This window comes from Pituophis catenifer, unplaced genomic scaffold, assembly GCF_029215685.1.
Source record: "Pituophis catenifer annectens isolate HBS135680 unplaced genomic scaffold, rPitCat1.0.hap2 SCAF_3, whole genome shotgun sequence".
NCBI lineage: Eukaryota > Metazoa > Chordata > Lepidosauria > Squamata > Colubridae > Pituophis > Pituophis catenifer.
In genome coordinates this window covers 192,372,769-192,385,207 of record NW_027256883.1, presented here as the reverse complement: position 1 = coordinate 192,385,207, position 12,439 = coordinate 192,372,769, and the positions used below count along the sequence as shown (strand labels likewise).

The following is a 12,439-nucleotide window of genomic DNA, read 5'->3' as shown; positions in this document are numbered from 1 at the left end:
CTTCTATCTGAAATACTTAATACCAAATGAAGCCTGAAGAAGGCATTCATTTTAATGCCCGTATAAAAAAGATTTTTTTTCAACTAGAGGAATTTTCAAGGAGTAGGTAAAATGAAATCATAGTAGCTCTTAAAACAATATTTTTATTTCTGATAGATTTGAACTCAACTTTATTCACGCAATTAATCATTTTGAGTGCAGTAAAATAATTGTAAGAGAAAGACAGATATGACAGGCAGACAAAATAAAGTCAGATTTTGAATTGAAAAACTAGGAGCAAAGTCTGAATCCAGATCTGGCTGGTCCCTATACAAATACTAATTACACTTCTCCTATAAGCATTATGATTCATCTAAAAAGAAATACATCTATACATCTATATTAAGCTGTAACTAAAGATAACAATGTACATCAATGCAAGCTTTTTGCAGCTGTTTTGTAACAATGTATATATTATTTAAATTTATTATTCTATTTGTTGATATCATAATGTTTCATGTAGTTTTGTTTGTTATCAATCCTTTTTATCTATTTTTTTAATGAACCCTAAAATGTTTCTGTGGAACTATCAGCTATCAATATTATCCTGAAATAAAAGACAAAATGGGAGAAAGAGAACCCAACAGAACAACTGTTCAAAGCACAAAAATCTGAGTGTAAAGATTAGAAATAACAGGAAGACATAGCAGATTTTGCATTAAAAATAAACTGCAGTCCGAGATAAAGAGGAACATGTTTTCTATGTATTAAATTCTTTTGGCAGGATTAATACAAAAGCATATAGAATTCCTGTTGCAGAGCTGAAATCTAGGAAGAGGCAGGTCTCAATTTTCCAGCAATGAAAAAGTTAAATTTCAAAAATTGTAAATGAGATGTCTTTGGACATCAAAAAACTAGGAATACTGAAATTCCATACTTAATATTAAAATGCTATTTTGACTGGAGTAGGATGACAAATATTTTCATATACAAAGTTTTTCATTTCAGGAATATAGCAAACATTAATCAAACAGCAAACATTTGCTGTTGTCTGCTAGTACTTCTTTTGTAAAATCATTATATCAATAAGTACAGCTCGGATATTAGCAACTATTAAGACATGAATAAAATTTGCTATTCTTGAGCATCATCTCACAAACACAAAACAGTCACTTTATTAAAATACTGGAATACATTTGTACTGATTTTTCTGTCTCTCCCATGCTATATGCATAACATTACTGAACTATTCATAATTTTTAAAAAATAATTGTTGAAAACTCTAAAACTGATAAAAGAATGGGTCAAAGTGGAAAATTGAGAGGATGCTCCCATAGCTATTGTTCACAATTTGTTCAATGCAATACCCCAATTGATAAAAGTACATAACAAATAATATGTTGAAGAAGTGTGAGCACAAGCCCAAGCAAATGGAGTCATATTTAGGAATGTTTTAAAATAGGCTTTGTGCTGCAATTCTTAAATCATCTTAACATTTATTAAAGGTATTGCATACCACTCATGCCAGAAACCAATTTAATCTGGATTTCAAAAAGCAAAAATATTTCACTACAATGATTATCATATCACATATTCACTTGACAGTGACTTCTTATTTCTAATTTAATCTTTGGCACAGTAAATCAGTTTAAAATCTGGTATGCTGTACTAAAATAAATACAGAATAAATCCAAAGTTATCTTGTATGAGAAAGAAAAACAGACAATGTGCCTATTGTAAAACAATCCGAGGAAAAATAAGGGAAAAGAATAAAAACATACAATAGCTGATTTGAACAAACAGGAGGCTACCAAGTATCATTTAAATCCATTTTGCTTTTATTGCCTCAAGGGGAACTGCAGAAACAGAGAAAGATGGAAATTTGTTATTAGCCATATTAACTTCATTGTTCTTTCAATAGTGCTTAGTAGGCTCTAAGGGGAATCTACCTCTTCAACTATCCAATCAAATTTTACATAAACATTACACTAATAGTTTGTACTTACAACTCTTATCATTTTACAATTTTTAAATATATATAACAGTTATTGCAACTTTTTTGTTTTTTTAGAATATTTAATAACTATTGCAAAGTTATTCAGTTACTCAACTACATTTTAGTAGCTCTTTCTAAATTTTAGAATTAACACATTTGGCTTTTCTACCTCATATTTTCTTTGAATTAAGGTCAAAATAAGAAACTGGATGACAAAACTTCAATTTAATTGAAATTTTTGGCATACCAATGACATGGTTAGAATACTAAGCTAAGGATCTCCATTCATGGTTAAGGGAATTGTTAATTGATGCAAGAGACTAAACCTTGAAGATCTCCAGACAATATCAGAGATAGCTCTGTTAGGAAATATTATATTCTTGAAGAAGTTGATCTGTCCCTATAGCTTCAATATTAAGTTCATAGTCCATGGCATAGGAGATACAATCTAGTGAGTTTAGATTTTCCACAGTCCCCAAAATTATAATTTAAACTAACCAACAAAATAATTTTGAGATGTTATCTTGAGACTAAATGGAATGTACCTCATCTTCCGTAGAACGAAGAAAATATACAAAGGTATTTTCTTTATTAGCTACGTATCGGACAGACTTTTAAACCAGACTTTCAAAGCCCCCTTAAAATCTCTAAAAAGATTAGCATTACTAACATGCAGGATGAAACTGCCCACCCGTGAGTTATCAGATTTCTAACTACCACAATCGCCATCCATTTATAATTTCTGCACACAGATTTAAGTCATTGAACAAGGAAAGGGAGAGTCATCCTTATAAGCTGGCTGCCCATTTGTTCAACTACTTCATTCTCCGGCTGATATTCATTTTTAAATTGCTGGTTTTGCTAAGCAGAGAGGAAATGCCAACTTTGCTGTTACTGGAATATGCAGGCTACTTGCTTGTGTTTCTCCTTCTTCTCCCCATTCCAAAAGCTTGCACATAGTGCTACATCATCAAACAAAATAATACAGGAAGAGAAGCAAAAAGCCACTCTTTCTCTGGGCAGGGAAGGCCTTCCATAAGCACTGCTATGGGTTCAAAAGTTCACAGTGGTTTCAATTTCACCTTTTAGCAACCAATGAGAAAACAGCAACTGCAGATCCTCTGGCCACAAAGGAAAAATTAACTCACTGAGTACCTGACTTCTGAAAGTGAAATCCCTTTAAAAAAATCCTATCAATTACAAATGTTGTTTCCTTTTTCCAAACTGCAACAATATGTTTAGTAAACTTTTGCTTAAAACAAAAAGCTTTTTCCCTGTAAGCTTCTACAGAGGAATAAGCTGATGAAAGAGAACAATGTGGTTTTCCTTTACTCTTCCCACCCCAATCCATTTTTTCTCTCTTCCAGAAACTTAAAACTCCCTATCTTGTCATTTTGTTAGCTCAGAATTCTTCAAACTTGGCAACTTTAAGATGTGTGGACTTCCAACTTTCCAAATTCCACAGCCAGCATGCTGTCAAGCACACAGGTCCCCTGTACATACCTTGAAATTGTCAAATTTGAAAAACACTGAGTTATGTCAATGCAATTATTTGCCAATGCATTCTTATCAACCCACAAATTCCTCTGCATTTCCCCTTCACATTAATTTTATACCACTGGAAGAATTGAATTCCTTTACAAAAATTAAATGACCAGTTTTATTTGTCTTCTCTGTCAAAAAGGTTTTTCTCATACCTTTCAAAACAGTAAAATATTAACAAATGACCTATGCCCGTGATGGCGAACCTATGGCACACAAGCTCAGCTCTGGCACATATGCACACAACAGCTAGCTGATTTTCGGGCCTTCCGGGCCCACTGGAAGTTGGCAAACAGGCCATTTCCGGCCTCCGGAGAGCCTCCAGGGAGGTGGAGAAGGTCATTTTCGCACTCCCCAGGCTCCTAGAAAGGCTCTGGAGTCTGGGGAGGGCGAAAAAGGGGCCTACTGGGCCTGCTGTGCCATCATATGCCAAAAGCGAGGTGTGTGTGTGTGTGTGTGTGTCCCGCATACATTGCGGGGGCGGGGTGCATTGAATTACACACGCAAACCCCCTGCGCTTCCCCCGCTTTTGGCACGTGATGGCAAAAAGGTTAGCCATCACTGACCTATGCCATCAAAATTTTGCATCCCCAGCTGCTTTCATTTCCAAACACTACAGATGCATTCTTCATTTTAACTTGAAAGGGTATTAGACAATTTCTCTTAAATTTTATAAAATTAGTCCCTTAATCATCCAGCACCTATAGAAACGTCTTTCCATATATACAGCTCTGAATTGCATACTTGAGCCTTTCTCAAAGTGTTCCTCCCTCCCCCTTGCAACCCTTACTTTAGTCCCATTCAAAGCATTCATTATGTGAATATTCCAGATACTCCTATCCAATATTGCTCTAATAAAAATAGCATCTGCAGATGTTCATAAATTCAGTGCATGTCTGCAGAAGGAAAGCTTCCATGTGTGTAAAGGCTTTTCCTCATGCAAAATCTCACATTAAACATGGAACTGCCTGCAAGAAGACATTATCATTAGAGTAATATCAACATGGGGAAAGATTATCCAGCGGGCTTCATTGGATATGCATCCCAAATAATATAATATATGAATAAATTTTTACAAAATCTTAATCCCTCTTTATGTGAAAGCTCAAATCCAGGTAACTTTATGGACATGCCCATACAATTTTTCAGACAACAATACAAAAGTGATCCACTATGGTCTTTTTCTGGGGCATTGTTTTACCCTTCTGTCTTACCTACAATATTGGGACTTCCTGGTGGTCTCTCATCCAAATATTAACCTAGTCTGTATCTATTTAACATTTTGAAATCAGTCATTGTCAGTTAAGTACTGCCTACCACTATGGACCCATTTGAGGAGGTAAACTACAAACAATAAATCTGCTACCCAAATGTTGGATAAAACATTTCCTTTATACATGATATTAGTGCTCAATACTTTGTCAATTATTATTTGATAAAATTGTTCAATATGATCTAATTTAATAGAAACTCAGACACAGCAAATAACTATACAGTTTAATTGCTACTCACACAATGCCCTGCAGAATAATCCTTAATATCCCTCCTCAAAATAAAAACCTTTCTTCCTAAAATATCATGAATCCAATCTTTAATATATAAAGCTTTGGGATAAAATGAAATCTGGAAAAACATATAAAATTTAAAAATGCATATAATTCAGAAGGAAGAGCAGGAATGAAAAGATAAGTTATAAAATATGTTTATTCTGTGGCTGAAAAATTATTTATTAATGTATATATATAGCAAAAAGGTTTAGTTAAAGCAGTGTCATCCTCCAAATACACACATTATCTAACTCAGCATTTTTAGTTGGCCATAATTTTGAATCCTAACAGCATGCCCCATATGTGTGGGAGGGACTTTTATATTCACGTTTATCAGGAGTGTGACAATAATCAAACTGTTGAGTTCATTTCCTAACACCCACTCTAGACACCAAGGATATTGTGATTTTTTTATTACTGTCTTATTATTATCTAGGGCAGTACTTCCAAATAAAGCACTGGACTACAGCCACCATCACTTTTATTTCCTTAAGAATGAATAATGACTATGTGAAATTCAACTGCATTATTGCAAATAGAAATTATACTACAGATTATTGCTTTGCAGCACTCCCGTCTCTATTCATTTATACTTTTTTAAAAAATAAGCTCAGATGTAAAGGAACAAATAGATCAACTATGATGGGTCACATCAAGCATTTTAAAATATGGCCTTTTGAAAAGTCTGTTGAAATAGGCCAGGAACCACTAGTTCCCACAATCCACTTTGTATACAAGAACAGTGTATGTCTAAGAAACTCACATTGGCACTTGACATTTTAAAGCCTTGTTTTTTAAAGTTGAAGGATTAAATAAATTATCAACTCTAAAAGTTCCAGGAAAAAAAAAAGAAAAATATGTCCATAGTAATATATTCTTCACTTAGAAATTTGCAAAAATAGATTTTCTATGCCAATGCTTTGTAAAGTTTCAACATTCAAACAATAAGATTTTCTTCACGGGAAGGATGAAATTTTATTATACATAGTCGAAGTTTAAAAATATCCAAGAGAGGTTTTTCAGTCATTTGCTATAAAAACAACAGTATAGCAGAACACCAAGAAAAATTAATTGGATGTCACGATACCCTGCACAAGAAGTAAAAAAAAAAAAAAAGATTTAACAAGCTATTAAAAGGAGATCTTGGCAATATTTACAATGATGAATGGAAAATATTTTTGCCATACTTGGAAACAACTAAATTATATATTCAAATAGTTATCTGAGTTTTCTGCATCCAGTCCTTATGTAGAAAAAAATGTCATCATATTCAAAGGTATCAATATATTACTTACTTTTACAAAACAAAAATATAGAGAAAAATCTAAAGAGATTCCAAAACAAACTAAAGAAGAATAAGCAAATTCAACGATAAAATGAAGTTTGACAGAAAAAAACATCTAGAAATATATTGAAGTATACAGTAATATATTCCATGAGTCAACAATTTGCTGAGGATCTTTGGAGCTGCAAATAAAAATAAAAAACCTAAATATTAATGTGACAAAGGTAAGAGTAGGAAAAGACATATGGCATAACAATGTGACAAAAGGCACTTGTCTGAAATAACAATATTTATTGTTTGAGCAAATTTTTCATAAGTAAAATAATAGAAAGCAGACAAAAAGCAAATACTCTTTTATTTTTAAACAGTTCCTGAAACTAATTAAGATGTTTTAATTTAACTATTTCCAAAAAGATATCTGAGAGCCAGTTTGCTGTAGTGGTTAAGGCATTAGGATAGAAACAGGAAAACTGTGAGTTATAGTCCTGACTTAGACACAATGATAGCTAGCTGGGTGACCTTCAGCAAGTCACTTTCTCTCAGATAAGGTAAGGGCAAACTACTTCTGAAAAACCTTACCGAGGAAACTGCAGGGACTTGTTCAGGTAGCAGCCAAGAATCAAATATGACTGAACAAAAAAAAAGAGACAGAGAGACAGGTCTGCAAACTTTGAATACATTATCTGCCTATTAAACCTTATTTTAAACATATTTGAACAATATGTTCATAAACAAAAATTGTTTTGCTGCCAACACATTGCCGGGGGGGGGGGGACGACACGACAGCTCTAGCCTACTGGAGATATTGCTCCAAAATTCCTTTCTTCAATTATTTCTTCGGTTGCAATGTGATCCAAACAAGGGGTTAAGAATTCTGAAATTATCCAGAAAGTATTTGATAATAAAGCAAGGATTCTCTTTTTGGCTTGATTGAAAAAAGTCATTGCCACATTCAGAAAACATGGTAGGCTAAACTATGGATACACAGTTCCTTCCACTTGTTTTTTTCAATTGTAAATTTCATTGAATATCATGCAAATTAATTCCAATTAAACATGCTTAAAATTGCAGTAAAAGTCATACCTCAAATTATTTAATTATTTATTATGAAAATTTACATGGCCATCCAACTCACTCACATTGACTCTGGGCAGCTATAACTATATCTTATCACCAGAATATCCCAGACTTGTATTTACCTAAAAATCTAGGCTGGTGCAAGGCTGTACAAAATGCATGTACCGTACTTTTCACAGTATAAGACGCACCTTCCCCCTCCCCCCAAAAAAGAGGGTGGAAATGTTGGTGCGTCTTATACACTGAATACAGCCATTTTTGGCCTCCAAAAGCCCCGCCCCACACGTCCTCTCTGCAAAAAATGGGCCCATTTTTCGCAAAAACGGGGCGCATGGAGGCTTTGGGAGGCCTGCAGAGTGCTCCTAGGAGCCAGGGAGGGCAAAAACTTTTTTTTTTCTTGCTTACTTCTTCAAAATCTTGGTGCGTCTTATACACCAGTGCGTCTTATAGTCCAAAAAATACAGTATTTAAATGACTGACAACAAAAATAGTTTGAAAGTATCATCCAATATTATTTTTGGAAGGTTTAATTCTAACATTTTGTAAGGCAACAAACAGACTTTTACATAGACAAGCAAAATAGCACAACAATGTAACAAGTGTGATCACATATCATTTTAGCATTAGTATTAAAAATAAACACATTATCGTAAAATTACAACATCTTCACAATTATGCTATATCACTTCATACTCATAACAATGAAAAAGCAACAAAAGCAAAATTTATGAGCACATATTGGAGTATTGAGATGGGAACCACCAATTCCCCACCCAAAGACAGTTGTTATGCAAACATACAACACCAGCTCAGCTTCAAGGCCACCAAGTGAGTACTACATCAAATATCCATTATTCTGTAAAGCTGGGAAGAAGAAGCCACAAGTTTAAACCCCAAGGCTATGATCTTCTGATAATAATGAGCAATGGGTTGTTGTATTCTTCATTCTTGCATCCTTCATTATTGTCTACAATAAAGATCCTGATCTAGCTAAGTTATAAGTCTTCCATCAAGTCCAGCAGAAAAATTGAGCGAGCCATGAAATGTCAGGGGATTTGTGATCAGGAGAATTTGTCAACATGATATAAAAATTCTTGTCAGATCTATTAAAGCCACTGATATACAGTCATAATTCCCACTTAGAACAAACAATCTAGGAAACTTCTATGTGGCTGATCATTTGGTGGTGTGAGTTCCTTGTACATAACATACAAATCAGCTAATTAGATAAATGCTATGCTGCATTTATAATCAAATACATGCTACATTGTTTCTTTGATTTTTGTATTTTAAGAAATAAGTTAATTTAACGGAGATTTTAAATTTAACCCTTATCATGGTTCTCGTTTAGCTGCTTTAAAAGTACTTCAAGTTTTTTTCCTCCTTGGTACCCCATTTCATTTTGAATGAAAACATAATGTTGTTTTATATCAAATTGGCATGTTACCAAACAGCTTTTCTGTGTGTTCTGAATTTGATTAATACAAGTCAAGGTCACTTCCTGAAAGATATGCAGCGCTGTGGCTGCAAAAAAGCCAGGCTTCTCTGTACAGTACTTTAAGACTGGGGGATGGGCGCGCATGATGGCAGTTCTTAACACCTATTCAGCAACATTAAATATAACACTTTCTGATAGCTAGGATAATGGAAGGAATAAAATATTTAGTAGGTTTCTGAATGTACACACCGACACAGTTATTGGGAGGGTTAGGTTGTTTGTTTGTTGAGGGAGGATGTTTTTTCTCCAAATCAGAGAAATATTAGCAATGACAATGAAATTTTTAAGACAAGAGTCTAAGGTTGTAATCATATACCCAGGGGCCCGGGAAAATATTCCTCTGAATTTTAACCACTATTTCTTCTCACATTTACACTGAGCACATATGCATGGAATTATATTATAAGCCTATAAAATTACTGGTCTGAATTTCCTTTAAATTCAACATGAATAGTATAATAAAAGGCTTTGTGCACATTTCAAAGGCATTTTCTAGAAACTTTTTGGCTTATTTCTATATTAAAAGTATTGTTCTGGATCCAAGAAACAATATTAAAGAGTTTCTTTTCAGATCACAGCAGGTACATTTTGGCACCTTTGCCAACTTGGGGTATAAATCAGGGAAATTATTCTAACGTTGCAAGATGTACACTTCAGACATTTAAGAGCACAGAAGATGGTGGGAGGACTTGTAACTCCCGTGCACTGTTGACAAGTCACAAACCATAAGTAGCAACATTATTATTTAAACTAAAGTTCCATGGAACTGTAACAGGAAACCAAGACTTCTCTTACTATAAAAAAATTAAACATGTGAAGTGAGAAACAAAGGAAACATAAATAGAACTTTTTTTTAAGTGACTATTTCCTATACTTTCATTGTCTATTTAGTTTAAAATGCCCCTCCAATCTCAGATCCAGTGACTGAAAAAGACTAGAAAAAGCCAGACAAACATACTACTTCCAGTACACATACAGATGTTTCATAGACATAGATATATTGGTGATGTTTTCTGTGACAGTGGGTCCTAAGATAAAGTGGTTCAAGGGAAGTTTGAGTCAGAGAACATTGGCTTGACTTTCCTGACTGAAATTAGCTAATAGTACCATGAAATACTGGACAACCTACACTTCGTTTCTACAATCCTAACTGGGATTTATTTATTTATCAAATTTATTTGCCACCCATCTCGTGGTTTAGGTGACTTTGAATGAGGTTCAGACAACTCTGAACAGAATGCTCTGTCCATAATCAAATTTGTTCTAACTTTATTATATTGAACACTTACTTGGAAATGTATTTTTGTCAGTAACATTCACACACCATCTTTACCTAGAGGAAGAAAATTAAAAAACACTAGTTAGTAATTAAAACTAAAATAGTTATCAGATATACAGAAAAGCATATGAATATATATTTGCTTTTTATGATAGAAAGAAAGATCTTCTTTTTTAGGATATTGATCCTGCAAAGATTGCACTGCTTTTGGACACAATTCAAATTATTTGTAACAACCTTTAAAATCCTAAAGCTTTGTGGAAGTACTTGAGAGGTGTCATGTGGGTTTGGAAGGGTGTGGGGGTGGGTGCCAGAGATGTATTTATTTTTTTATTATTTTGTAACTATTTTGATTGTTGATTATTCACCACCCAGAGCCACTTGTTTGAGGTGAGTAGCTATAGAAATTTCTAAATAAATGGATGTCATTTATGTCTAAATAAATAAATAAATTACTCAGAAAAATGCCTTCAGCATATTGGTCTACTAAAGAGTAATTATCTGCTCAGAAACAGATTATTATTCCTAATTAGCACAGTTTCTGCAATCAGCTCCAGTCAGCACAAGAGGCATGCTGGTAGAGGCAAAGATCTTCTATAACAACAGCTTTTGTCTGAAAACAGACACAAGCCAAACAACTTCTGAACCAGTGTGTTTTGTCAACGTGTGGCTTGATTTCTCAGAAACTGATTTTTTTTCTAGACTTCGTAAGATTTCGTTTCTCAGCCTTTTAAACCATGGCTGCAATACTGAATTGTTTGCCTCGACTTCTAAAACTAATCCTGTCATCATTGCCATTCATTTATATCAGCTTCTGTATCAATGCAGGCTCCAAGACATATAATTATGCAACAAATAGCAGAATGAGCTAGACTATCAGAAACTCCACAGGTGCTTTGTCCAGAAGGCCATGAGAGGACCTTGAAGTTGCTACACATTTGAGTAATTACAGATGTTTCACATTTCATGAGATCCAGAGAGAAGCTGCAATTATGAGCAAAGAGCTTCATCAAATCATCTGTACCAGTTTACTCCCTTGTGTAGAGATTAAAGAAGATGACCTTGATGGAAATATGCAAGAACTGTTGTTACCAAGAGAAAGGAGACTGAAACATTATCTAAGCCCTGGGAAATAAGATATTATTCAGAAGAGACCTAGCCAGTTGTCTCAATAATTAATTGAAATTTAAGGGGAAAGGATATACAGCATATTTATTTATTTATTATTTGGACTTATATGCCGCCCTATCTCCAAAAGGACTCAGGGCGGCTCACAACAATAAAACACATACAGTCCAATCCTTCCTTTAAAAGTACCCAATAAAACTATAAACTATAAAAATCATTAAAATCCCCTCTAAATCCAAGCCGGCCAAGCGAAATAGCCATGTTTTAAGGCCACGGCGGAAAGAGCAAAGGTCAGGGGCCACCCGGAGCCCCAGGGGGAGCTGATTCCACAGGGTAGGTGCGCCCACAGAGAAGGCCCGCTCCCTAGGGGTCGCCAGCCGACATTGTCTGGCCGACGGCACCCCAAGGAGGCCCTCCCTGTGGGAACGCACCGGGCAATGGGGAGCTGTCGCTGGCCGCAGATGGTCCGCCAAATACCCCGGGCCTAAGCCATGTAGGGCTTTATAGGTGATTACCAGCACCTTGAATCTCACCCAGAGGGCAACTGGTAGCCAATGCAGGTCCCACAGGAGGGGTGTAACATGAGAGTGTCAGGACACTCCCATCACTACCCGCGCAGCCGCATTCTGCACCAGCTGAAGCCTCCGAGTGGTCTTCAGGGGCAGCTCCATGTAGAGAGCGTGGAAGTAGTCGATCCAGGAGGTGACGAGCGCATGAGTGACTGTGCGTAAGGCATCATGGTCCAGGTAGGGGCGCAACTGGCGCACCAGACGAATCTGGGCAAATGCCCCCCTGGTCACGGTCGTAACATGATCTTCCAGAGTCAGCCGTGAATCCAGGAGGACGCCTAAGTTGCATGCCCTATCAACAGGGGGCAACACCTCACCCCCTATAACCAGCGATGGAATATTTCCTTGGAACCGAGATGCCGGTATCCACAGCCACTCTGACTTGGCAGGGTTGAGCTGAAGCCTGTTCCTGAAGCCAGAGCCGCACCGCTTCCAGGCACTGGGACATCACGTCGAGGGCATCACTGGGCTGATTCGGGGTGGATATAAAAAGTTGGATATCATCAGCATACTGATGATACCCCCACCCCTTAACCACG

At 35.7% G+C, this 12,439-nt stretch overlaps 1 protein-coding gene across 1 annotated transcript in view; it reads right to left on the bottom strand.

Annotated features, from left to right (window-relative positions):
• NCOA3 (nuclear receptor coactivator 3) overlaps window positions 1-12,439 on the bottom strand; it is a 105,056-nt gene that overhangs the window by 67,431 nt on the left and 25,186 nt on the right. Inside the window, exon 2 of the mRNA XM_070941720.1 lies at window positions 10,214-10,257. The gene's annotated coding sequence lies outside the window, so the exon portion shown is untranslated. The remainder of the gene's footprint in view (window positions 1-10,213; window positions 10,258-12,439) is intronic.